Source organism: Pongo pygmaeus, chromosome 2 (assembly GCF_028885625.2).
Source record: "Pongo pygmaeus isolate AG05252 chromosome 2, NHGRI_mPonPyg2-v2.0_pri, whole genome shotgun sequence".
NCBI classification, from domain to species: Eukaryota; Metazoa; Chordata; class Mammalia; order Primates; family Hominidae; genus Pongo; species Pongo pygmaeus.
Window position 1 is genome coordinate 186,691,011 of NC_085930.1, and position 27,667 is coordinate 186,718,677.

A 27,667-nucleotide genomic window follows, 5' to 3' on the forward strand; every position below is an offset into this window, starting at 1 on the left:
GCCGTAAAACTTGTAGCACTTAACCATTTTATCAGGGAAGATAGTTCTCTTCAACCAAGCACAGAGCTTTGGCAAGGATGTACGTGGGGCAGTGAGGGAGGAAGGGCATAGCCGCATAGCCAGCCGGGTTGGCAGCCATATCAACTTTGGTGATCAATATGGTGACAGATGTTGTGCATAGATCGCCCTCACATCCACCATTTAACTATTTTAGAAGTTTTTCTTCTGCTGATGGAGATAACACATTGATAATGATCACTTCATTTTCAGACTCGCACAAGGAAGCTTGGAATGAAAAATGAGTAAAGTTAATTTAGAAGATGCATTTGATCGAAATAAGAAGTCATGCTTCACAATGTGATTTGTGTATTTTCTATAGCTGCACATGTGAAATCACCATCTTTGGGCACAGCCTTCTACTGACTGTTAGAGGAGTTTCTGGTGTTACTTCATATTTGTGTCTTCTGGTTTTCATTGGGCCAATAATATCAGTAGCTCAAGTGGTAGATGGTAATTCTCAACAAATATTTGATATGAGTTACTCTTTCATTGTCAATATTTTTGAGAAGTGGCAAGTCAGGCCAGGTGCGGTGGCTCACACCTATAATTCCAGCACTTTGGGAGGCTGAGGCAAGAGGATTGCTTGAGCCCAAGAGTTTGAGACCAGCCTGGGCAACATAGGGAGACCCTAATCTCTAAAAACAAACAAATAAACATTAGCTGCCTGTGGTGGCATGTTCCTGTCATCCAAGCTACTTGGGAGGCTGAGGTGGGAGGATCACTTGAGTCCAGGAGTTCAAGTCTGTAGTGAGCTGTGATCACACCACTGCACCCCAGCCTGGGTGACAGAGTGACACCTTCTCTTAAGGGAAAAAAATAAGAAGGATAAATCAGTCCTAATTTCTTATAAAACTTGAATTTTCTTTCTTCTTTTAAGCTTATTGTTGCTGAATGGTTTATTGTAAAATAAAAATGCATTGACAATAAAATATATTTATTTTATCTTAATAATTATGTATGGTGTAAATCTATAAGTATTTATAATAAAATCTGTATTTATGTATGATATTTCATATGTAAAAACATTTACTTTATTATATATACATATTTATAGATTTCCACTATACAATAGTTGAAACTTTGTTTTAAACGCACTGTTACTGGCTTGAAAAGATGATAAACTTGTAGAGTAGGACCATTCAGACTATTCTGTATAGACTGTTTGACAGGATTGGTCAATCTCTATTCCTTGCACATATTTTACTTATGTTTCCACCTGATTAACCACCTGTCACCCTGGTGACTAGGTGCACCTGGAAGGCATTGCCACTGGATTAGAAGGAGCTTACTGATCCTACCCAATTATATCCAAGTACACTTCAATTTATGAACAAATTATGAGTGAATAACCTTATATGTTGTCCTTGGAAGGGAAATGTTAACCAAGTTGGATCTTGAAAGGGTAGAGGAAAGAGAGTTGGTTTATCACTGTTATCTTTCAGCTATAATCAAATGTCAAAATAGGAAATCTATTTATTGTACAGCTTCTCACACAGTACCAGAAGAGACTATGGCAGAAGCTTGAAATAAATATAAAGTAGAGGTTTATGAAATATACCTTGGCTTATTTTAATACATATATAGGTGTTATTACTTTATTAAGAAATAAAAACCAGGACAAGTGCTAAATGAGAGGGGACCCCAGGATAAGAAGCATAAACCAAGATGGCCTTTGGCAAACTGAAATATATGGTTTTCCTAAGCTTAGGGTATTATTGCAGGTTTTAAGTAATGAAGTTATATAGTTAAACTTATAACTTTATAGGGATAAAGTTGGAACTCTTGTGGCAATGAGTTGTACTGATTATGATAGAATAATTTTTAAAGGGAGATTATTTTAGAGATTTTGGCCACAATAAATCATTATCTACTTTTAAATACTTTAATATAGTTAATTTATTGTGTGATTAGTGTTGCCTAAAAACTAGAGAAACTAGAGAATACAATTGAAAAGAAATGTGACCCAGAACAGGAATGTTTCAACAAGGTTCAAATGAGCTGGAAATAGAATATGGAATATTCTCACAGATGTCAGAAAAATGATCTGTGTCACGGATTGCTAGTTGATCACTGTCTTGGTCTGTGCTGCTATAACAAAATACTGAAGACTCGATAATTTACAAGTAACAGAAATTTATTTCTCATAGTTCTGGAGACAGGAAAGTTCAGGTCAAGGTGTTGGCAGGTTCAGTGTCTGGTGAGGGCTGCTGTCTGCTTCCAAGGGGGCACCTTGTTGTTGAGGATGAATGCTGTGTTTTCACATGGCAGCAGAGATGGACAGGAGCAAACTCACTCCCTCATACCATCTTACAAGGGCTCCAATTCTATTCATGATGGCTTTGCCCTCATGACTCAATCACCTCCTAAAGGCTTCACCTCAATACCATCGCATTGATGATTAAGTTTCAGCATGAATTTTGGAGGGGACACAAACATTCAAACCATAGTCATCCCTAGCAGCCATTACCTGCATGATTCTTATTTTTTTGAAGTCCTGGTTTTCAGCCGGGCTCGACCTCCCTTGCAGTTTGATGTAGCTATTTAAGCTCTGACCAATAAATGTCATCTGGAATGTCATGCATAATTCCTGTAAGTGTCTTTAAAGAGAGGGAGAATGTCCCCTCTCTTTCTCTTTCTTGCTGTCTGGAATGCAGACATGAATGGCAGAGCTTATGTGGCCAACCTCAATCCTGACAAGGAAATTGGGTGCTAAGAATGGTCGAGCATCAAGAGAGAAAAAAAAGCATCAAAAGAGAAAGAGTTTGGGTCCCTGCATCCTGTAGCCATTACACTGGCCCTGAAGAGCTTCTCTCTCAATTTCTTTCACGTGAGAAACAAATAAAATTCTAACTTGTTTAAGCCACTATCACTTTGGGTTGTCAGTCACATCAGCAGAACTTAATTTTAACTTGCTTGAGCAGCTTACACAGTATAATGTTCACTTATAAAACAGTCAGACAAAACATTCCCTATTTTGTCTTTACAACAGCCTTTTAGTTAAGTAAGGCAGGTGAAAACCCCTTTTACCAAGGAAAAGATTAAGACTTAGAGAGGATAACCACTTTACTTAAGGTCACAGAGCTAGATAAGGATAGCTACAATACAGAATTTGAGGCCTTCTTACTCTATATTCAGTGGCCTTGTTTAATGTGGAGTTGGCACAGCACTGATAAGTAATAGAGGTTTGTTAGGGGAAGAGAGAAGTCATAAAAGATTTAATTTTACTGGGGTCTGACATAAAGGAGGGACAGTGCTATGGCTTGAATGTCCCCTCCAAAGCTTGTGTTGAAACTTAATTGCCAGTGTGATAGCATCAGGAGTTGAGGTCTTTAGGAAGTGATTAGGTCATGGGAGCTTCACCTTCATGAGTAGATTAATGCAGTTATGTTGGGAGTGACTTAGTTATTATGGGAGTGGCTTTGTTGCAAGAACCAGTACTCTCTCACATGCATTTCTCTTGCCTTCCATTTATTCATCATTGGATGGCCCTTGTCAGATGCCAGAACCATGCTCTTGGACTTTCCAGCCTCCAGAATTTTGTGCTGAATGAACTTCTTTTCTTTGTTCATTGACTGGTCTCTGATATTCTGTAATAGCAACAGAAAATGGGCTAAGACAGAAAATTGGTACATAAGTAGAGTTGTTGCTATAACAAATAACTGAAAATATGGAAACAGCTTTGGAACTAGGTAGTGTTTAGAGGCTGAAAGGATTTGGAGGAGCAAGCAAGCTAAAGCCTAGACTATCATAAACAGGACATTAATGGTGATTCTGGTGAGGGCTCAGAAGAAGACCCCAGAACTAGGGAAAGTCTGAATTTTCTCAGAGACCACTTAAGTGATCGTGACCAGAAAACTGGTAGAAATATGAGTAATAAAGGCCATTCTGCTGAAGCCTCGGATATAAATGAGAAATAAAGTATTGGAAACTGGAGTAAAGGCCATCCTTGTTATGAAGTAGCAAAGACCTTGGATAAATTGTGTTCATGTCCTGGGACTTTATGAAATACATAAGAGCGATGACTTAGGATATCTGGCAGAAGAAATATCTAAGCAGAAAAATATTCAGGCTGCTGCATGGTTACTATTAACCACATACAATAAGATATAAGAACAAAGAAATGACCAGATAGAATTTATAATTAAAAGGGAATCACAGAAGATGTGGAAAATTTGAAGTCTGGCCATGTAAAGGGTTAAAAAGCATGTTTGGGAGAGAATACTAAGAGTATGCCCAAATGATCATTTGCTAAAGAGAGTAACATTGGTAGAAGGGAGCCAAGTGCTATTCATCAAGAAAATGGGAAAATGACCTTGAAGGCATTTCAGAGATATTTGAGGCTGTCCCTCCCATCGCAGGCCCAGAGATCTAGAAGGGCAGAAGAATTTCAGGGAAACGGCCCAGGGTGACTTCCATGAGCTTACTGCTCAGAGCCACCTCAGGTTTCTGCTCCCTAAATTTTTGACACAGCACCCGTCAGGTGTACAAGCTATGGCTCAAGTGGGTTTATGTGTGGCTTGACCCACTGCCCCAGAAGGTACAAGAATGTAAACTTTGGGAGTCTTCATATGATGCTAATTTTGTAGGCATGCAGAATGCAAGAGCTGTGGGGGAATGACTAACTTTCTCTAGGTTTCAAAGGCTATCACAGCCTGGAGGACCAGGCAGAAACCTGCCACAAGAGCAGAGCTGCCACACAGAGCCCCCACTAGGGTAATGCCTAGTGGAGACATGGGAGTGGGGCCACCACCGATATCCTAGCATTATAAAACGACTAGTGTGCAACACCAGCCTAGGAGAGCCGTGTGGGCTGAGCCCAGCAAAGCCACAGGGATGGGGCTGCCAAAGGCCTTAGGGGGCCAATCCCCACACGGTGTATCAAAGAAGTGGGACATGGGGTCGAAGGAGATTATTCTGCAGATTTCAGATTGAAGACTTGTTGGGTTTTGGACATACCTGAGAGCAGTTACCACTCTTTGACTGCTGATTTCTCCCTTTTGGAATGGGTATGTGTATCCTATGCCTATTCCACCACTGTGTTCTAGAAGTAGATAACTTGCTTTGATTTCACAGGTCACAGCTGGAAAGGAATATGCATGCCTTTAGTCTCACCCATGCCTAATTTAGATGAGACCTTGGACTTAGGACTTTTGAGTTGGTGCTGGAATGAGTTAAGACTTTTGGGGCTATTGAGATGGAATATGTGAGATGGGAATGAGTTTTGGGGGACGAAGGGTAGAATAATGCTTTTAATTACCCCTCCAAAACTCATGTTGAAATTTAGTTACCGTAGTAACAGTATTAAGAAGTGGGACCTTTAGGAAGTGATTAGGTAATGGGGGCTTTCCCCTTGTGGATGATGATCTCAGGAGTGGGTTAGTTATGGGAGTGGCTTCATTATAAAAGTGAGCTTTCCTGAATGAGCTTCTCTTGCCCTCTGCCTTGTGTTGACCCCCACCAGACGTCAGCACCATGCTCTTAGACTTCCCAGTCTCCAGAACCATGAACTGAGTAAACTCCTTTCCCTTATAAATTACCCAGTGGTATTCTGTTATAGCCATAGAAAATGGACTAAGACAGGCAGCAATGAGATATATAAAAGTCGAAGGGTTTCCTCAAAGTGACACAGCTTAATATCTGATCTGCTTAACATATTGCTGAATAAAAGTGCCTTTGTTGCTCTTGTCATGGCTTCTTTTAGTATTCTGAGACCCTAAAGCATAGTATCATGTCATGTCATTGTGGGCAAAGGGGTACCTTATAAAAGCCTTTTAAATTATTGAGGTGATAAATTTTATGTATCACAAAGCATTGTGTTTATTTTTTAAGTGCTCCTTTATTAATACGTACCTGTTACCGTAGCAGTCACATTTTTTACCTTGAGAGACTGAGTGAATGAGTAGGTATGAATCAATTGCTAGTTGCACTAGTATCAAACCCAGCTAAACTAACGTATGTTAATTTAATAGTGGGCTGGAGGATCTAAAAGTCCAATACATTATTTTTTAGAGGAATTTTTAGCTACCTCTTTTATAGGCTCCAATAACCTGAAGATACATGCTGGTTTATATTTGTGTTTTATTTGTTATTTTAGAATACTAATTTGATTGAGTTATGGGGTTAATTCTCTACAACACGAAGGCAATTATTTTCATTACCAGTAAAATTTATTTTGAAAAATTTGTAAGTTCAAACTGAAGGGTTTGTTTGGAGGCAAAGTTTTCATGAACTCTAAGATAATTATATGTTTTTAATATTCTGGAAGCCAAAGGGTGGAAAGGAACAAAACGACATCAAACGTTAAAGTCTTCTCAGTATTTAATGGAATATTACAGGGTTTCTTCAAGGTCCCTTTAACATGCAGTTGCAAAACGTGGTAACTATGTAAATTCAGCAATCAGTGGCATAGAAAATATTCATTTTGCACTGACACTTAGGATGCCAGCTCATAAACTGAGCTTCTAGGATTCTGTCAATGCTTGACCATGCCAGCAGGTCATATAAACCCACTGATAATTAAAGTAGAGAAAGCACAAAAAGTAAAAGTAAATGAAAATTTTCTAATCTTGCAAAACATGTTAATAGATACATTTTGTAGCAAAATTTTTGACATGTTGGAAAGAATACTTAACTGGGCAGTACCATTATTCCTCTTTTGAAATATATCATGCTAAATACGTCCCTTGTGCACTATAAAATCACCACATATCTGTTTTGTAAGGCAGTCCTGAAAGAGTTAAAAGTTCCTCTAGAGAAGTCTAGAGGCTATAGTTAATTATTAGCAAGCTCTCTTTTTATTATATATGTATTTTAAGATTTAACAAAGCCACTCCTCATATTTTCCTATGATCAAAAGGCATAATGATTTGATGCCTCTGAATGCTGATGGTGTCCTGTGGGGACACAGGATTCTAGGACTTCCAATTCTATCATGTATTTTTCATGTCTCCTCAAAGACTACATTGTGAGTTTCAATGTCTGTTAGTATTTGCAACACAGGGCACTGAAAAATCACCAAAATTACCTAATTCTAAGTTTTCTTTCTGTTATAAACAACTCTGAGAAAATACTGTTTTACTATAAGGAACTTAGGAAGTTACTCTTAGATATGTGTTGATATTTACAAATAATGGCAATGAATGATAATAATTGAAAGATTATTTTTAAATTTTAGAGCAAAAAGCTTAAATGGTCCTAAGAGACTGGAACTTTTACGTAAGTGGTTTGAGGAAGGTAATTTCCAGAGGAGAAATACTCTGAACTTAAAATAGAGTTAGGGTATTGGTTACTTTCTAGTTCAGCCAATTGGACCTGGTCAGTATGAAAATAACATAGACATCAAGATTTATTTTTGTATTCTGTGGGAATTTTCCAAGTTCCTTAGTATCTACTGAACATCTGCTGCTCTTTGATTCCAGGGTGTGCAGACTGCGGTGATGTTTTTGTCATGGTCTGCTCAATGAGGGCCTCCTGGGGTTGGGTATAGTAACTTGGCCATGCCCAAAATGCGCCTGAGGTGCCTTGACACTTCAGCATGACAAAGCTACAGAGATTCTAGTGGCATGCTCAGAGATTATTCTCAGGGTTGTTCCAAAATAACATGATGGCATCTGGAACCATCTGGAGGGAGGGTGGTGCTTCTGAGGAGTGTTAGTGTAGGAAGAAAGTCCCAGCTTGAGTTTGTTTCTTTCTATGAAGTTGAGAAGAAAACAGCATTTTCAGTTCTCTGCCTTTTCTTCTCATGTGACATGATGCATAGATGTTTGTTCAAATGGATATTTACAAATGATGGAAATGAATGATAATAATTGAAAGATTTTTTTTTTTTAATTTTAGAGCAAAAAGCTTAAATGGTCCTCAGAGGCTACAACTGTTACATAAAGTGGTTTGAGGGAGGTAATTTCCAGAGGAGAAATACTCTGAACTTAAAATAGAGTTATGGTATTGGTTACTTTCTAGTTCAGCCAAATAATAGTTGCCAAATAACTTACAGATTTATAATAAAGTTTTTTTTTTTTTTTTTTTTTTTCCAATCCTCTTCATTACCTCCCCCTCAAAAATAAAGAAAGGAGAACAGCTAGATAATTGCAGCTGTTGGAAAATTTCAGGTGATTACCACAGTGCATTACAGTCCTTCCAAGGCAGAGGTGAAAGGGACAAGGAATCTGGTGGGGATGTGTGAAATGCTCTGAGGTCTTCTCCAAATAGCGCCAAGCAGATAGGGTTAGTTGGGAGGCTGAACATGTCCATTCAGTCTTGGGAACTGGAGCTGGAGTTTCTCTGTACTTCTTTCAGACACCCAAGGGGCTGAGGATTGTCATCTATGAATATGCCAGGAAAATTTCTAATCATCACAAAAACCAATATTTTTCTCCTTTATATTTATAAAATGGTCATCTTTAACATGCTGATAGAAATATGTCAAAAGCTCTGAGGTTAGAGGGGCGTGCTTTGCCCGGGTGCTGTCACTTGGTGACCCTGTACGCCTCTGCTCACCAGGCTGTTGAATTTTTCCTGTCATTCACCTTGGCCTTCAGAGTTAGTTGTGCCCTCCTCTATGCTCCTGAAGCACTTACTACTCTGAATAGCCACAGTCTATTTTTTATCTGTGTCTCTCCTATTAGACTATGAGCTTCTTGAGATCAGAGACTTTTTGCTTATTTATCTTTGTATAAATTATAAATGTTTGGTAGTGCCTAGTGTGCTTAAGACATTGTTGGTTTAAATAAATAAATAGATTACAGCTTTAATAATATTGTTTCAGGGTAATCCTTTAATACAGTTTATAATTTTATTTACAAAGCAATAGAATTATCATAGAAATTTTAGAAAATAGAGCTGAAGAAAATGAAATCACCTATTACATCACTATTAGGATGACCACTGCAAACATCTTGATATATATCCTACCAAGCTTCTTTCCAGTATGTGACTATAGATTTAAAAACAGGAGAAAGAAAAATGGCATTATATGACACATACTCTCTTATAAGCTGCTTTAAAAAATGCCATTATACTGTGAATGTTTTTCCATATCACATATTCTTCTATGACAGTGCTTTTAATGATTCTAAAATGTACCATAATTTATGTGATCATTCTTCTATTGTTGGACGTTTATGTGGTTTCCAATATTTTGCATCTACAAAAACTGCCACAATGAACATCCTTGTGTGCATCCCTGATGACTTCCTCAGGATAAATTCCTCGTAGTGGAATAGCAGGCAAAAGGGCATATGCATTTTTAAGGTATTTGGATTACATTACAAAGTTGTAATAATTTATATTCTTTACAATGACATACGACAATTTCCATTTATCTGAATGCTTGCCATGAATAGGTGTTATAATATACATGTCAAAAATTGTCAATCTAACAGTCTAAAAACCACATAAAAATCAATGTGATAAAGTGGTCTATCACCAAAGTCACGCATGAAGGCCTAGTATTGTTGGAAAATGGTTGTGTCGGGGGGAAAGGGTTAGCTTAAAATCTGTTGAAGGTATAGCTACTGGCAATGAGGGAATAGGATGGATGGGGCTGGGGTTGTGAGGTTTAGGGAGCAAAGGGAAAGACAGAGGACACCCCTGGGAAGTTCAGAACCTGAGTGGCGGTGACTATGGTGATGCCATTTCAGAGCCCAAGGAAAAAGTGTCCAGTCAGAACAGAGAACAATTCAGGTCAGGACTCAGGGACTAGAGAAGAGGCAGGACATGCCAAGCATTGAGAAGTCAAGGCAAGACTAAGAATGTATGAAAGAGAGAGTAAGTCTGGGAGAGAAGGTTTTAGAAACCCAAACGAGTTGAAAGTGAATGTTGGATCAAGGTTCCTGAACGGGTGGAAAGTTGACGTTGTTTGGGAGACCATGAAAGGAGAGATGACCTTTTCATCAGAATCAGTCAAAGCTGGTTTAGAGTTTTGGCTTTGCCACACACTGTGACCTTGAGTAAGGCACAGAGGTTGTGTAGTCTCAAGTTTCTCCCTCATTAAAAAAAAGTGGGGGAGGAATTTAACAGTTTGGTTAAAAGGGTCTCTAAGTAAGGCTTCTTCCAGCCCAGAAATTCTCTGCTTCTATTTTAAATGAAAACAAACCGGACTTTGGGGTTTGTTTCTTGGACTGTGGGAAGGGGGTGGTCTCTATTGCACAACCATGGATTTACCCTATATTTAGATTCATGCTTTGGGATTATTACTCTGACAACAAATCATCCTGCAGAAGTCCACTAATAATTTGAAATAAGGACTCTGTGTTTTGAAATTCTGAACTGTGATACTACTTCAGTTTACTTGAATGAACAGTGGTGATATAATCAGCTGCAAATATTTCTTTTCTATCTAAGACATCTGCCATGTTTGACTCGTAACAGCAATCCATAAATGTGGAAGGCTGTGCCATCAAGCATTCTTATTTCTCTGTAGGTCTTGTCATTAATGAGAACTTTGGTTGAGTTGAAAGGGACTGGAAATCTGAGGAAAGTATGGGACTAAAACCCCAACAAATGTAAGCAATAGCTGCTTAATTTGAAGTGACACTTTTCCATGTTTGACATTTTTGGCACTGCAAGCTGGGATGTTTACCATTGGAAAGTCAAAATGCCTGCAAAAACAAATGCCCAGTTTTCAGATATCTTGTCTGTATCATTTATTTTTAATACTAAATGTGACATAGTGTAATGTTCTATTGATTAAATTAAACTGCACGAGTGAGGGAGATAGAATTTCAATCGAATTCTTAGATGAAAAATGAGCTGCCTGTCGTAGAATTTTCCTGGCAATCGTCTAACATCCTGATAGATATTGGCTGCCTCCACTTAAACAGCTGCAACCTTGCAGCCATCAAGCTGTGCCTAAACAAGGGGCACCCCCATTCAGGACAAAATGTCTTGGGCCTTTAAAGAAGAGGGAAAGGATTTCTTGGTTAGTCGGGAACTTTACAGATTGATTTTCCCCCTCCATGATTGACATCTTCTTCTTGGAGACTTTGCATGTTTTTCTGGTGAAGTCATTATGAGATGCTACACAGCTGCGATGTATGTTTAGAAGAGGCACTCTGCATTCAATTCTACCGCCCTTCCCAATTGCCTATGAAACAAGAAAGTCTATTCATGTTGCTGTCTGCTGTTTAAAGAACATTCATGTGTTTCAGGCTGGTGTAGTCCGAATATGATGCGGTAGGAAGGTGTTAGCAAAATTCAAGATCCTAAGGAGACATTTCCGGTGGGATAACAACAGTCTGACGAGGAGCTACATTTCCTGTCTTAGCATGATTTATATTGTTCCTTGCCCCCACAATGTGGAACAAGAATAACATTTTTACAAGAGACCTATATTTCTGCACAAAGAAGGGTGAGGGTGGGTGGCGTGAGAATCTCCTTGGTGATGCTTTGTCTGGAAATTCCTCCTTCCTATTTGGCAACTTAGGGAAACTGGGAGGCAGGGATGTTGAGAGAAATATGACAGGGTAAGACCATTTGGGGCCCAGCAGATGTGCTCAGTTGAAGTAGGACATTGCAACCCGTGAGGTCACTGACCTTGTAGCTATGCAGCCAGGGCATAGTTCCCTAGAGAATGACAAGGGCTTGAGATCTGTCCTTTAAGGATGGACGGTCAAAGGTGAAATGCAGCCTGGAGAATCCAGACTGGGAGTGCCATAGGAAGGGAGCGCCATGGGCCAGCGAGGCCTGGGAGACAATGTGCTTGCCTGGAACTGGAGCTCAGCACAGGTAGATGCAGTATATAAAGTGCAAGAGACAATCAGAGGAGGTGTGAGTTTCCCTCGGAGGACAGCAAGGAGGGGCTCTTTAAGCAGTATAAAGCAATGTATGAACTGTATAGGCAAAGAGACAAAGACAGATGGAATATACAAAAATATAACCCGTAAATAGCAACAGTGGTGGCAGGAACAACTAGAGCAGTCAGCTCCATGCATTGGAAACTGAGCTTAAATAAATTCGGATGGAATAAACTATTAGAAACATGGACTCCAGAGAAAAGATGGTGCAAAAAAACGCAAAAAACCAAAAACAAAACAAAAAACACCCCCGCAGAATAGATTATGGCTTGGCTTTATAATAGAATACTATGTAGTCATTGAAAAGAATACATAGATTTATTTGCTTTCATATGAATGTCAGATATATACTAAGTGAAAACATTATGTCCCAGACAGTGTACTCTGATCAATTTGTGGGAAAAAACTGTATATATACATAGGTATGTGCATGAATATGTTTGTGTTTATATGCATTTATGTCTATAATATTTTTCTATGCTTATTTACATGTATGTGATATATGGCACATTTTTAGACGTTTTTGTAAATCTTCTAGTAGTTCTAGGAAACAGTTCAGAGAGGGTCAAGTTGAGATGGGGGAAAGATGAGAAGAGAATATGCAAACAGAACTTTTAACTTTATCTCCTCGTACACCGTTGGCATTTTTTCTTTTTACACTAAGTGTATATTACTTTAGTAATGATAACAATGATGATGACGATGGCAATGGGCAACAATAAATCACAAAGCAGAACTAGTGTGTATGTGGCAACTTTGTTTCTGTTCTCATTAAAGGAAGCTAGAATAATTTAACAATTGCTTAGTGAGCGACCAGTAATTCACTTAGCTGTGTGTTACTCATTGAAATGTGCTATAGAGGGGACAAAATTAAAATCTGAGGATACTTAGGTATGCTATACTGTGTTTTCATCCCTCAGTGAATCCTTTCATTTCCAAAGTTCTGAGTGTACCCTCTCAGTCAGCACAACCAGAAATTCTTTGGCTGAGCTGACACTGGCTAACCTTGCTGCCACGATGCACGTGTCCAGGTCGGGCCTGTCGATTCCGGCTGGGGTGCCTCTAGCCACAGAGGTTCTGGCCACACAGCTGGTGCCAGAACAAGGGTCTGGCTCTTCTGTTAATCAGCCTTACTGAAATGGGCTGCAAACACAACCGAATGCTTGGGCTGACCTATGATCCTTCTGATTCAGGAATGTCTCATTTAATGCATCAACGGGCTTGAGTCTCCCCTTCCAGTGTGGGAGAATATGAACTACTTACATATCTTCTTAGGCCAGAAGGAGGGAGGCATTTCTCAAAAGCTATTCCTGAATGTCTTCCTCTTGTGATTTTAAGGGAGGAGGCTTGTGGGGGTGGGGGATGGATAACATTCTTCAGCTTCTGGCTGGGATGCCAGCCCAAAAATCTTTTATTTTTTTTTTCTGCACCATATGGATACAGGAAAAATATAAAGGATGTGTTCTTTGCCCTTGAGGAATTTATAATCTGGTTGGGGGGCAGCCAAACTGCTGTTGGGTAGCCTCAGATCGGGTGCAGCATGAGCTGGTGAGAGGCCGTGTGTGCTGTCCCAGCAGGCCCCAGCTGTTCCCTTTTCTCGGGGTCTCGGCCTGAGCTCCGCCTGGGGCTGCAGGTCAGTGGGCTGCAGGCGAGGCACTGTGTCATTTCTTTTGTTTCATAGCATTGGTTTTGGCCACAGACAGGAATTTTTCAAACTAAAAGCTTCTGGTGAACAGTCTCTGGTTCAAGTTCACAAGCCACATCATTAATCATGAATAAATGGTTGTAGAACACCCTTTCTCTTGCCAGGGAAAATACAGAGAGTTATAAACATACAAACATATAAATACACAGCGCCCCCAACTAGAAAATTGATACCTTCTGTGGCCAGGGCATTTTCAGAATTGGAAGACTTTAGACACCACCAGGTTAAGCCCTGTCATTTCAGTTTAGGGACAGAGAAGTAGAGGCCCATGTTCCATCGATGAGAGACAATCTATTAAATAGCCCATATTTTCTGACTCCTCAACCAGTATTTTTTCCCATGGTAGAATTTGAGAATGCCTGTTAATGTGGACTGAGTTCATGTCATTCCAGTGTATGTAAAATGAGAAGAGATGAATTTCTAAGTGATAGCTTCATTTTCACTTTTTGATTAGGTGACTACCTAAAGGCAACATGAGCAGTAAGAAAATAAAGGTTTTTTTTTTTTTCGAGAGAGTCTTGCTCTGTCTCCAGGCTGGACTGCAGTGGCACGATCTCCACTCACTGCAACCTCCGCCTCCCAGGTTCAAGTGATTCCCCTGCCTCCTGAGTAGCTGGGACTACAGGTGCGCACCACCACACCTGGCTAATTTTTTGTATTTTAGTAGAGACAGGGTTTCACCATGTTGACCAGGATGGTCTTGATCTCCTGACCTTGTGATCTGCCCACCTTGGCCTCCCGAAGTGCTGGGATTACAGGCGTGAGCCACCGTGCCAGGCCAAAAAGTTTTTTTTTGAGATGGAGTCTTACTCACTGTCACCTAGGCTGAAGTGCAGTGGAGACATTTCGGCTTACTGCAACCTCCACCTCCTGGGGTCAAGCGATTCTCCTGCCTCAGCTTCCCAAGTAGCTGGGATTACAGACACGCCACCACGCCCGGCTAATTTTTGTATTAGAAAATGAAAAGTTAATTTATCTAATTGGGTTTTTGTCTCTGTCAGGTATGAGAACAGAGTAAAGATGGGCTGGGATGGGGAGGCAGAAGGGCCTGGATCTGCAGATTAGATGGCCCATCAGAGCAAGTTACGGGATGAGGTGGGTTTATAGAAGAAGCAAGAGAGATAACACATAAGTGAATGTGGGAAAGAGCAGGTGCTGATGTCTGGCAGGGGCAGCAGGGAGCGGGGATCTGTCAAGAAGAGAACCAGCAAGACTCCAGTCCAAAAGGACTTGTGACCAAGGCAGGGATTCAGCCATGGGGAATGAGGAACGTCCCCAGATACTGAAATGGGCTGCTGAGCCAAGGGCTGAGTTATGAGAAGTAAGGCAAAATTTTAGAACTAGGCACAGAGTTCTACCTGGATCAACAACAGGGCTCACTAGATGTGGAGTCTAGAGTCTGTCAGGTTGGGATCCCTTAATTTCTTCCAAACCATGAATGGGTTCTGGTGTAAGGCTTAAGTCAGCAGGAGGGAACAGGGAGCCAGGCTGGTAACTGTAGGAGGTAGATGGGAGCAGAGCCTAGAATTTGGAAATGGATGAATTGAAAGCAGCTGGACAATTCAACACAGAAGGGATTGGAGGTATGTGAAGGAGAATGGGCCCAAGGTCAGCTCAGAAAGGCTTGGCTTGCCTGGTTCTCAAAAATTTTAAAGAAAAGCTGTTAATTAGAATGGTTGTTCATCAATGTATAAAAAAATAGAAAGGCAGAGTCTAGAGGCAAATGTTGGCAGTGCCTGTACAAACACTAACCGGAATAAAGGATGTGAATGTTATCCATAAACTTGGAGTATCTGGGTCTCACTGCTTGTATTAGTCTGTTTTCACACTCCTATAAAGAACTACCTGAGACTGGGTAATTTATGAAGAAAAGAGGTTTAATTGGCTCACAGTTCTGCAGGCTATACAGGAAGCATAGCTAGGAGGTCTCAGGAAACTTATAATCATGGTGGAAGTTGAAGGGAAAGCAGGCATGTCTTACCATGGTGGAGAAGGAGTGAGAAAGCGAGAGAGAGAGAGAGAGAATGTGCCACATATGTTTAAATCATCCGATCTTGTGAGAACTCACTATCATAAGAACAGCAAGGGGGAAATCACCCCCATGATCCAATCACGTCCCACCAGGCCCCTTTCCTGACACATGGGGATTACAATTCCATATGAGATTTGGTGGAGACAGAGTCAAACCATATCACTGCTGGACTAGGACTTCGGTGAAGAAGCTATGAAGTATGTGGATTGTATTATAGAAGCTCCTCTTGCCTCCCTCTGGTTCCACGCTCTCTAGACAACCTTCTGAGTGAGATTTGACTCCTTATATAGGCAGGACACACCAATAAGTATGCTCTGGTGCAAAGGAAGTTTTAGTTTTATTGTAATACATTGACTTTCTGATTTAGACATTGGTCTCTGTGAGCTTGGTTAAAGTGTGATTGTCATTAAAAGATGAATCTGTTCTTGATGTGTTGTCAAAATCTGCTTTTGTAAAGCTGATGGTGATACAGGAATGCTGGCAAGGGAAGATCATGGTCCCTTTAAATGATATGGAAGAGGGGAAGGGAAGTGTTGGGTAGAGGAGGGTGTGGTCCCTGGCTAGGGCTCTACCCCCACGGACCTAGGTGAGGACAGGCACTTCTGCCCTGGCAGCCAAATGTTGCATTTTCCAAGACCACCCTGGCCTGCCATGCCCCCATGCTGGGCCTATAAAAACCCGAGACCCTAGCAAGGCAGAGACAGAAGCTGCTGGATGGCGAGAGGAACACATTGGCGGTAGAACACAAGCGGCTGGACATTGAGAGGACGCCAAGGGGAGCACGCCTGTGGAAGAGCACACCTGCGGAAGAGCACACTGACAAGATGCAGCCGGCTAGCAGACGGAAGGAGGTGGAGTTTGGCCGGGGCAGTGGGTGGAGAGCCTGGGTCACCCAGCAACTTGACTCCAGGGGAAAACCACCTCCCTACTGGCTCCCCCATCTGCTGAGAGCTATTTCCGCCCAATAAAACCTTGCACTCATTCTCCAGGCCCAGGTGTGATCTGATTCTTCCAGTACACCAAGGCAAGAACCCGGGATACAGAAAGCCCTCTGTCCTTGTGACAAGGTAGAGGGTCTAATTGAGCTGGTTAACACAAGCCACCTATAGACGGCAAACTAAAAGAGCAAAACTAAAGAGCACCCTCTAACACATGCCCACTGGGGCTTCAGGAGCTGTAAACATTCACCCCTAGACACTGCTGTGGGGTCGGAGCCCTACAGCCTGCTGGTCTGTATGCCCCCCAAGAAGTTTGAACAGTGGGGCACTGAAGAAGTGAGTCACACCCCCATTGCATGCCCTGCAAGAGGGACAAGGAAACTTTTCCTGTTTCAATGGGGATTGGCAAAGGCTTCTCAAAAAAGGGCAGCTTCCAAACAGAGACTCAAAGGACTTTGTAGGAGTTGGAGAGAGTGTAGTGGAGTGAGGGGGAAAGATGAGAATACAAGAATTTCTTTCTTTCTTTTTTTTTTGAGATGGAGTCTCGCTCTGTCGCCCAGGCTGGAGTGCAGTGGCGCAACCTAGGCTCACTGCAAGCTCCACCTTCCAGGTTCACGCCATTCTCCCGCCTCAGCCTCTGGAGTAGCTGGGACTACAGGCGCCCGCCACCATGCCCGGCTAATTTTTTGTATTTTTAGGAGAGACCGGTTTCACCATGTTAGCCAGGATGATCTCAATCTCCTGACCTCGTGATCCGCCCGCCTCGGCCTCCCAAAGTGCTGGGATTACAGGCGTGAGCCACCACGCCCGGCCAACAAGAATACAAGAATTTCAATAAGTGGTCTGACTTGGGAGGTATAAAGATGAAGATAGCAAACATTAAAAAGTCCTTGAGGTGGGGCGTGGTGGCTCTTGCCTGTAATCCCAGCACTTTGGGAAGCTGAGGCGGGTGGATCACGAGGTCAGGAGATTGAGACCATCCTGGCTAACACGGTGAAATCCCGTCTCTCCTAAAAATACAAAAAATTAGCCGGGCGTGGTGGCGGGCGCCTGTAGTCCCAGCTACTCCAGAGGCTGAGGCAGGAGAATGGTGTGAACCCGGGAGGCAGAGCTTGCAGTGAGCTGAGATCACACCACTGCACCCCAGCCTAGGCGACAGAGTGAGACTCCGTCTCAAAAAAAAAAAAGAAAAATAAAAAAAGTCCTTGCAAAAACTTGTCTCAGAAAGGGAAAAAAAGTGAGATACAAAAGTAGTTAGAGCAGTGGTCGCTAACCTTTTTGACACCAGGGACTGGCTTTGTAGGAGACAATTTTTCCATGGACAGGGGGAGGGATGGTTTTGGGAAGTAACTGTTCCATCTCAGATCATCAGGCATTAGATTCTCATAAGGAGTGTGCAACCTAGATCCCTAGCATGCGCAATTCACAATAAGGTGCATGCTCCTATGAAAATCTAATGCTGCCGATGATCTGACAGCAGGTAGAGCTCAGATAGTAGAGCTCGCTCAACCGCTGCTCACCTTGTGCTGTGCAGCTGGTTCCTTACAGGCGGGGGGGATGGGACCCCTGAGTTGCAGAATCAGTTTCCCTTGAGGTTCTTGACATAATGGACACTCATCTTCACTCCAAAAAGTTTGCTTTTTCTCCCTCTATGTTGGTGGGTAGTTGGTGAGGAGTGTCATCTGGTAGCTTACCCAGTGATGGAGGGGAGAGCTCTGTTTTCACAGGCTATTCTCAAAATCTTAAAAGCCCAGAGATTTGGCCTTGCCTCCCACTTTCTAACACTTTTCTTCATCACTTCAGAATGGATCAGCACTTAGTAGATCTGAAAGTTAGTCTGGTTAGCAATCTGGTTGCTAGGTATTAATATATAGAAAACAAATGTTTTTTCCCTTCTCCTTGAATCAGGAAAAAGCCTGATTGAAAGAAGGATCTAGGAGGGATTTAGAAAAAGTCCTTCTTTCCATGACTCTGAGGTTTGTGAAGTATATCTGAGTGGTTTGTTGCCACTACATGCTCTTTGCTAAAAGGGGTAATTGAGTGAAGGAAACGTGAAGGAACCACAGGTAAAGAAAATTAGGATAGTGCTCCAAAGTGATCTCAGCTCCATAGGATCCCTTCCAGGGTGGGTCCTGAAACTCTAGATCAGAACATGTAAATATTTGTATTTAGCTAGCCTGCTTTCAATTATTAGCATTCACAGACCAATTGTGCTGTATGATGCAGTTGAATGATAGTGAGTGAAAGGCCAATTGGCCATGGAGAATCACCTGGTGAAGATCACAGTGAGTGCTCTCCCTGTCATGGAGCTTGCCGGTAAAGAATGCTGCACTGTTCTTTCAGAACCACATTGATAAATGTCCCCTGAAGGAATTAACATTCCCATCTTTACTGACTCATCTGATGGGAACAGTCAGTTCACAAACCGATATGTGAGCTAACCCACATGGCCCATCCACCAAACATTGTGAAGTACATCTTTTTTCCCCATATGCTAACAAGTGATGGGAAAAAGGAAGCTGTTCTCCCCATTTCACCCACCTTTCAATATCGATTGACCTGCATTCATCTCGTATTCTGGGAATCAGGAATATGCTAAATATTGTAATTGTAGTCAGGTAGAGAACACGGACAGAAGACCTAGGAAAAGGAAAGGAGTGGGGAGATATTTTATCATTCAATATATTATTATTTTATCAGAGGCTATTATTAGACTCCTTACACTCAATGAAAAATAAGAAGAAAAATAAGGCTTTGAACCCATTTGAACAAGGACAAACATGCAGGTGGGTTATTTATTCACATATACCTGCCTGTCCCTTTCCACTAAGACTATTTTGGAACCTACTGGAGATGATTTCTGTATGTCATAAGCAAGTCACCAGGCAAAGATAGTGAGTCTGCACCAAGTTGTACCATTAACTAGGAATGATAATAGTGTGTTTATACACAGCATTTAGTTTATGAAAATACAGATCTCCTGTTCGCAGCTCCCATTAACTTGTCCAACAAAACAAATCCATCAATTGGCTTTAGCTGTAGGTGGCTTGTTTACCAACTGCCTCTTTTCTCCTGACTTAAGCGACAGATGTAATTTAAAATGGGGATTAGAAATAACTGTCCTGAAATCCATGTAATTCTGGTTTTGCTGCTGGTAAAGGTTATTGTATAATTAGCTGATTCGTAACAAACTGTAAGTATCATATCAGAAAATAGAACCCTTTGGAAACTAATGACAGATGATCTACAAATAGATAGCCTAGGAATGTAAACATTAGTGGGGGGAATTCATTAAGTTCCTGCTAAAAGCATTTGATTTAATTTTGCCTATCTTTTGTCAGATTTTTTCATGTATAAGCCAAAATGACAAATGATAATTATCTCGAAGGCATGTGGCATGATAAATTGGAAGACACGTGATGTGTTTTCTCATTTTTCACAGTCTCAGTTTTTTTTTTGGCTGGTTTGTTGTGTTACAAAAAGGACATGATTTTTCACCCATAGTTCATCTCCTGGGAAGTACCATAATTAAGGTCTCAAGAATGAAATAGGCTGGTACAGTCTTCAAATGACAATGAGCCATCCATGATGTTGGGACATCAATGTAATAACATAAAAACTATTGCTTTTGAAAATTTTCCTCTATATAATTGCCGTTTCCAGTTCTATAAAACTGAGGTTAATTTATGATCGATTTATTTCTAGTCAGTCCCACTAATGTTCCCAGGACTTTTCATATTCTGTATCATTTGATATGTATTGTCATAAAGCTTTTATATTTTTCAAACACTTCAGCAGTTTTATGCATTGAGTTTGTTATGAAATGTCATTGTGTCACTTTATGGGATCCTATTTAAAGAAAGTCGGTAGCTAGGAAAAGAGATGAGAAAGATTTATAATTTGACCCTAAACTCAAGGGCAATATAGAACTTAGTAAAAGAGAATTTATAAATTTCTCAGGTGCTCTTCAGAAAAACAAAGTCAAAACAAAGCAAAACAAAAAGAAAACCCAAGATGAAACCACACCAAACAAAAAGTTTACTTGGTAATCACCTGGTAACCAGATATTGGGTTTTAGGAATATGAAATTCCAGACGAGCTGTCGTGTTCTGAAACAACCCTTCCTATATTTCACAATCATGTAAAGCCTAGTTCAAATGTCCCTTTCTCTACCTCCCAGGAAGAATTAGGGACTCCCACACTCATATACTGTAGCATTTTGTTCATACATATGCTTCCTCTCACGTGGTCAAATGGTTCGTTTTTTATCTGTTTGACGGCCAAGCAGCAGACTTCGCCCTATCCATCTTTGTTTTTTTTAGTGTCTAAGCCCTGGCAAATGGAAGGAGCTCAGATGACACTTTTGAAAAAGCAGGCTGTTTATATGACTTCAGCTCGTAGAATATTAAGAATTGCATCATCATTGCATGGGAAGAAAAAGGTCTGATTGGATCCTTCTCTCTCAACAACTGCCTTAATGGTTTAGTGGCAGGATGGCTGGGTGTACGTGGCAGGATGGCTGGGTGTACATGGCAGAAAATGGAGCAGAAGTTTGACATTAGTTTAGTGTCAATAATGCATATTATTGAATTTATACAATATAGATGTTTGAGGCCTTTTTTAATTGGGCCTTTCCAGGATCAAAGAGACTTGCATTAAATTTATTATTTTGTTTATATGGAGATCCTTCTGTTTCTCCAGTTGTTCTGGGTATTCTTTTTTGAAGCAGTTGTAGCTGATGTCTTCCCTAAGAGGAGAGGAGTTGAACTATATCTCATGTTGGGCCATAGGACAGCTGTATAAGCAGTTGCTTTTGCAGTATCAAATCCGAGGAATATCAAAATACTCTTGTCCTGAAATACATCCTGAAACTCATCTCCTCCCGATAACATGCTCCTCTTTAAGGATAGGAATTGAAAGGTTTTGGATATTGTCCTGGTTTTTGGAGTTGCCTCTTCCAGCACTACTGGGCACTCAGCTCTGGTTTCTGGCTGTGGCCCCTTCCTTTGGTAAGTGGTATCCCTGTTCTGAAGACACCCAACTACCCTGAGAGTGTTCCTGTGAATCTGATTCTTATCTTTAACCACGTAAGAAAGATGACAGGCCTCTCAGTTTTGCAGAAATCAAGAGATTTGCCAGCACTGAACCAACTGGGTGTGATCACCATCACCTGTTGACTTCTGGTGGAGATGTGTAGTCTCTCCCTTCCCCCATCCCTCCCTGTGTTTCAGCCTTAGTTTGCCTCACTCTTTAAGTCACCTACTGGACCTCCATACGCATGTGAGTGAGCCGTCCATGCATTCCACCTCTGACCGTAAGCCTGTTCTTGAGGACCATCATGCTTTCCATATGATGGTGGCTGCCATTCATTAAATACTATCTATACCCAGAGTGCCCACACTGAAAGTGAGATAATCAACTGTTGTGCTCCTAGCCAAGATTAACAGGAAGAGTATATTCTTTTATTGCTTTTATTTTATTTTATTTATCAAGTGATTAAGATAAAGATGAGCCTACAGTTCACAACTGTATGTGAAGATGATGCAGTTGCCTTACTCTGTAGAGTGAAGCCAAAACCACAGACAGAAATAAGCATAGTAGGCTAAGAGAAGATGAAATTTAGCACTGTGTTTGGGGTGGACATCTGAGGAAGTTGTGTTCAGAGCACCCTGGATCTTCTTTTGGTGGCTTTAGGTCTCCCCATCCTGTTGCCCTATTTCTGAGCCAGGGGCTAAACTTGAACTGATGCCTAGCTGCTCCTCTTTCACCCCTTTCCCCAACCAAGAATGAAAATAAGAAGAAGGATTAGTGGTGGTACATAGGCTGGTTTTTCTTTTTCTTTTCACAGCTCCATTTCAATCCTAAAAGGTACACTTTCTATCTGTGTGACACACAAATCACTTTGCTTTCTTTTAGAAATGGCCTATTATAAGAAAAAATTATAGGTCCATATTCTACCTTTTTAAAAGTTATAATAATTACTCTTGGTATTTAAAGAGAATAGCTACAGAACATAATTTTAAGTGAATATAATGGTTGAAAAGATGCTTTAGTGTGGAAAATGGACAAAATGATTTAACATTTTGAAAAATCACATTCTGACCTCATTCTAATACATGCCATCAGTAAATTAAATTTGAGAAGCATTCCATTCGTGACTGACTTGCTTACAAAGGACACAAGAGCCTTGAAAGAGATTCTGTTCGTTAGCTTATTTCTTTGCAGTTGAACTAGCAGAGTAAACACAGGGAGGAGATGGTTGAGGTGTGGTTAGATCAAGCCCTTTTCAGTGCCCCATTCTCCTATGGAGCACTTATAAATTACCTGAGGAAGGTAATATTTAGACTGATCATTAGAGGAAAGATCAGCATGTTGTTAGGAAAGTTTACTTCTAAGGAACCTTGTAATATGGCCAAAGAAAAGGTTCCTGGACTTCAGGCATCTCCGCAATGAAGAAGTGGTCTGTGTGGTCAGCAGCCTGGGCACAGTTTTGACGGGGTTGGTGAGTGTTGTCTGGTTTCCAGATAGTCTGGGCAGAAGAGGACAAACGTAGGAGAAAAGAGGATGGAGACAGTATTTCTGTTTTGCTGGCTGTTCCTGCTAAGGGAAAATTGGGTATCTGTTGAGGATCCCACGTGTCATATTTGTGGGCGCTGATGGCAGGAAAGAAGAATGGATGGCATCAGGAGTGGGGAGCCTCAGGCTGGGAAAACGTGCCAGACAGCCTCAGCTGCGTCTTTTGGCAAACCATGGTGTTGCCATAAAATTATTATTCCGTAAAGCCTTGAGATTACTCAGCTGTGTCAATATATTTTTCATTGTTACTTTTACAATTTGTAAAATTAAAAATTGCTTTTTTCTTGTTATAAAAGCCATTTTTTATTATTTGAATTATAAATATTAGAAAGTACAGGTAAGGAATGAGAAGATTAAAAACACTCCTAATCCTACTTATAAGAGTTAAGCACTACCCAACACTTTGAAACAATCTTCATTTAACAAAACATGTGGACATAATTTCTGTCAATAAATGCTCATGTAAGTTACATCTGAGAGAGAGAGACCATTAACGCTCCGGAAGAGAGAAGTTTGGAAGGAACTTACCCAGCCTTCTTCCTCTACCCCAGGGTGGAGTGGGCTTATTGAAAGGTGTAAGCTCAGGAAAATGGAACTGGAGACATGTGGTCCACAGTCTTCCAGATTCTCTCTATTCTGGGAAGAATGGGGCAGAAGGGAGGCTCTTATTTTTTGGTCCCCTCCAGCCCCATTACTTGGTCACAGTGCTGCTGTTGCTGATGTCCCAATATGAAATATGTTTCTGGGATTCTTTTGCTGCAACTTGGAATTTTTAGAGTAGGTAGTTAAGCAGACATGAGCAGGGCAGGAGAGGCCCCCGCTTGGCCCCAGGAATGTCAGGCGACCATCAGGTGATGGCCAGGCCGTTGTTAAACTGTCTCTCTAAAACAGTAATTGGTTGCAGCTGGTGCCAGGGAAAGGCCGGCTCCCAATAGATAGAAAACAGCTGAAGCTGGTGATCAGCAGCTTCCCAATAAGATCTCAGGAGTTGGGCAAATGGGCTCAAGCATGCACGCTAAGAGGCAAAACTGCAGAGTTTAACTGGCATATGACCTTCCTTTAGGAATGCTTGACTGGTAAGGGAAAAGTGCCTCAAATGAGCATATACACAACTTCAGTAAACACACTGCACATGCAGCTCCTCCCAAGTGCTGGCAGGCCACTGCGCATGTGGACAGCCCACTCAAAGAGAAGAATCAGGGGAGAAGAAATGCAAACTTCAGAACCAGTCAATACGTAGAACCCAAGTCAAGGGCTAGATGAGACACTTGAATCTCTCAGTCGCCCTTTTGGCTCTCTTCCAAGTGTACTTTACTTCCTTTTGTTTCGGCTCTATAACTTTTTAATAAATGTTCACTCCTGTTCAAAAACTTGTCTAGGTCTCTCCCTCTGCCTTGTGCCCCTTGGCCGAATTCTTTCCTCCAAGGAGGCAAGGATCGAGTTGCTGCAGACCTGTATGGATTTGCCACTGCTACCAGAATGAGGGATCAGATGCAGTGAAGACATTCCCAACTATGAAACTGCAGGATAATGGGCCAGGCCTGATAATACTACTTCTTTTTTTTTTTTTTTTTTCCCTGCAGAATTCAAAGAATATCCTCAACACTCTTAGGTAGAACCTCACACTAGATCAGGTAGAACCCTGATCCGGGCAAAAAGTCGGAATTGATGGCAATGACCTATGAAAAGTTACTTTGAAGCAATTTGAAAATGGAGATCTTGGCTTTGTCTATCAGACCACAAAGCCCTTAGCACCAGAAACCCAGTCCACAGTTGAGATGTCTGGTCTTTAACTTGGCCAAACAGGTGGATATTTGGGAACTTCCAGGCAGATGTTTGGGATAATTCAGTGGTTAATCATATAGACCAAATGTTAGGGTGGTTATCAATTGTTTTTCCTCTCCCTTTGAGGTACTATTTACACCCAGTGGGATTTGAATCACTGTAAGATTTTTCTACTGCCTCCAGATGAGGTGGAGAAGGTGGGGTTTTAAGGACAGGGGGTTTTACCTCTGGGCGTAGCTCTTTGCAATCCATACCCTTGCCCTGCCTCAGTAGCCACCCACCACCTTTATCTGAGCCTTCATCTTCTTCCTGAATTACTTATTAGCCTTCTGTACTCCAGGCTCTCTACAAGCTAAGCTGCCCTTTGACTAACTTCCTGGTTAATGTAAAGATCAGAATGGATCCCTCTCTTGATACTTTTACACTGAATCATTTTGCACTGCTTACAGAAGAATATCCAATCTCTTATGGTAACATTCAAGGGCTTCCAAAGCCTGTTCTCTACTCGTTGTTCCTGAATTAATTCATTTATTCTACATGTTTTTGAGTACCTATTATAAAGTGGTGAGCATGGCTTAGTTTTGTTTCTTACTGCTTCTCTAAGGTTCTTGTGAGTCAACTTTATGGACTTTCCTTCTGGGTTTCTGCACATCTGAGCCTTGGTATCAACCATGACTTCTGGCTGGGATACTCTCTTCAAGGGTCTTGGTTAAAATTCCTTACGGCTCAGTTTAAATACCACTTCCTCCATGAAGCTGGCTGTGATCCCTCTAGCCAGACTCATTTTCTTCTTCTGAGCTTCATTGGATAACAGTGTCTTCCTCTCTTGATTGACAGCCTACACTCTGCCTTGCATTATAGTCATTTCTGAATATGTATTATCTCTCTATTAACCAGTAAGCTGTTTCAGAGTGGAAATTACCTCTCACTTATCTTTCTTTTCTTCCCTCCTAGAGAATAATAAAGCACAATGATTTAGAATTTGGGGCTATGTGGTCAGATAACTCTGAACCTGAACCTTAGCTCTACCAAATTATCAGCCACATAATCCGAGGCAAGTGACTCATCCTCCTCCGTTTCTTTATCTGTAAAATGGGACTAATAGTTGGACTCAGAAACTTGCTTGTGAGAATTAAACAAGATAATCTATGTACAGTGCTTAATACTGTGTCTAGCACAAAAGTAAGTGTTTAGTAGACTTTGCAACAGGCATGGTTAAAATACATAGCACCAACTCATTCTTGGTATACGACTGGCCATCAGTATATATTTGTTAAATAACTGAATTAGCAATTGGTATCTTAAGTAGCTCAGTAATAAGTGTCTGTTTATGGAAAAATGAATCTTTCTGTATTCATCTCTATTTATGAAATATTGTTTAGAAAGTGGGATTATCTGGAAAATCTTCAATTTCTACATTTTCACCTTCTTTAAATAGGCTATCAAACTGTATTATTTCTCAAATGTTCCCCTTGCATTTGGATATTAATAGTAAAAGCAATGCTGAGTAGTGACTGTGAAATGTATATAAGCAGCCAACATCTCCACAGAATTTTTTAAAGATAACCTGATAGCAGTGTTTTGCCTGCATTTTCCACTGGAAGAGAACTCAGTCTCAGGAAGGACAAGGCTCTTCCAAAGCCCCAGAGAAATAACTGCTTAAGCAGAAATAGACACAGGCCTCCTGATGCAACCTAGTTTTATAATGAAGCTGAGCCCAAACCACCTTCTTCCAATTTGCTTTTTTTTTTTTTTTGAGAAACAAGTTGGCCTTATAAAAAATATTCAACAATTTTTTACCATTGAGTGGGGGAACATCTGGTTCTGTGTCCTGCGGACACAAGAGAAGGCTGATTATTACAATCAAAGTTTCTGGCATCAAGCTTTTAGAGACGGCTTTGTGTCCGAACCTGAGTCTGGGACTCAGTGTCAGAGTGGGAACAGGCATAGGGAGGATCTAGAAGCGGTCACAGAGCTGATCTCACTTGCTGCCAGCAAAAAGCAGTGTCGTGTGGCCGAAGCCAGACTGCCAGAGCCCTGCCACATGTCAGCTGTGGATGCCTGGTTAGTAACTTTCCCTATCTGTGCCTTAGTTTCCTTTAATGTAAGAAAGGAATGAGAGTACTTGCCTCATAAGGGGGAAATGAGGATGAAACCACTAAGGTATATAAACTATTTAGAACTTAGGCTGTCCCATGGGGATAACTTGATAAATATTGGCTATTAATATTAGTGGTAGAAGAGAAAAAAGAGTCAATGTAAACGTATTTTTTAGGGCTCTTTTAATATGACATATTTGGAACAGCTTCTCAAAATATTGTGTTTATAGACTGAAACTGACACTATTCCCTACTGAAGGAAGGTAACAGTGTTACTGCTGGTGAATGGAGAATTACTGTTTGGGGATTATGTGAAGGTGAGGGGCCAAGGCACAGAGAGTGGAGGGATTGGTTGGAGTTGGCGCTTTAAGTGGGTAGAGGGCTGTGGGAGATATGTCCCCTCAGAACCTTCCTGGTGTAACAGTTTCTGGAATTCCACCTTTGGACAGCCTCCTCTTTGGGCCAATTACAGCATTTTCTCTGCAGTTCTCATTTAAAAGGAACACATTTTGTGTTAGGGTCAGGGATAACATCAGGAAGTTAACATATTAGCACTAGGCCTGAATTAATTTGGCCAAGGTTCTTGAAGGTTGAAGCCTCTGAGAGAGGCATTCAGTACTGAAATAACACAAAAAAGGGAAGTGCCAAAGTCAACCTTTACTTCTATTCCAATTTTGCCT

At 41.1% G+C, this 27,667-nt stretch overlaps 1 long non-coding RNA gene across 2 annotated transcripts; it reads right to left on the reverse strand.

Annotated features, from left to right (window-relative positions):
* Positions 1–2,179: 2,179 nt before the first annotated feature.
* LOC134739204 (uncharacterized) lies at positions 2,180–23,893 on the reverse strand. Of its 2 annotated transcripts, XR_010125791.1 has the most exons (4): positions 23,632–23,893; positions 19,069–19,167; positions 5,017–5,140; positions 2,248–3,647 (listed from the first exon to the last, which is right to left on the reverse strand). It is a non-coding gene; the product is annotated as an uncharacterized LOC134739204 (long non-coding RNA). The 2 variants fall into 2 exon arrangements; XR_010125790.1 differs by lacking the exon at positions 5,017–5,140 and having other exon boundaries at positions 2,180–3,647.
* Positions 23,894–27,667: the final 3,774 nt, after the last annotated feature.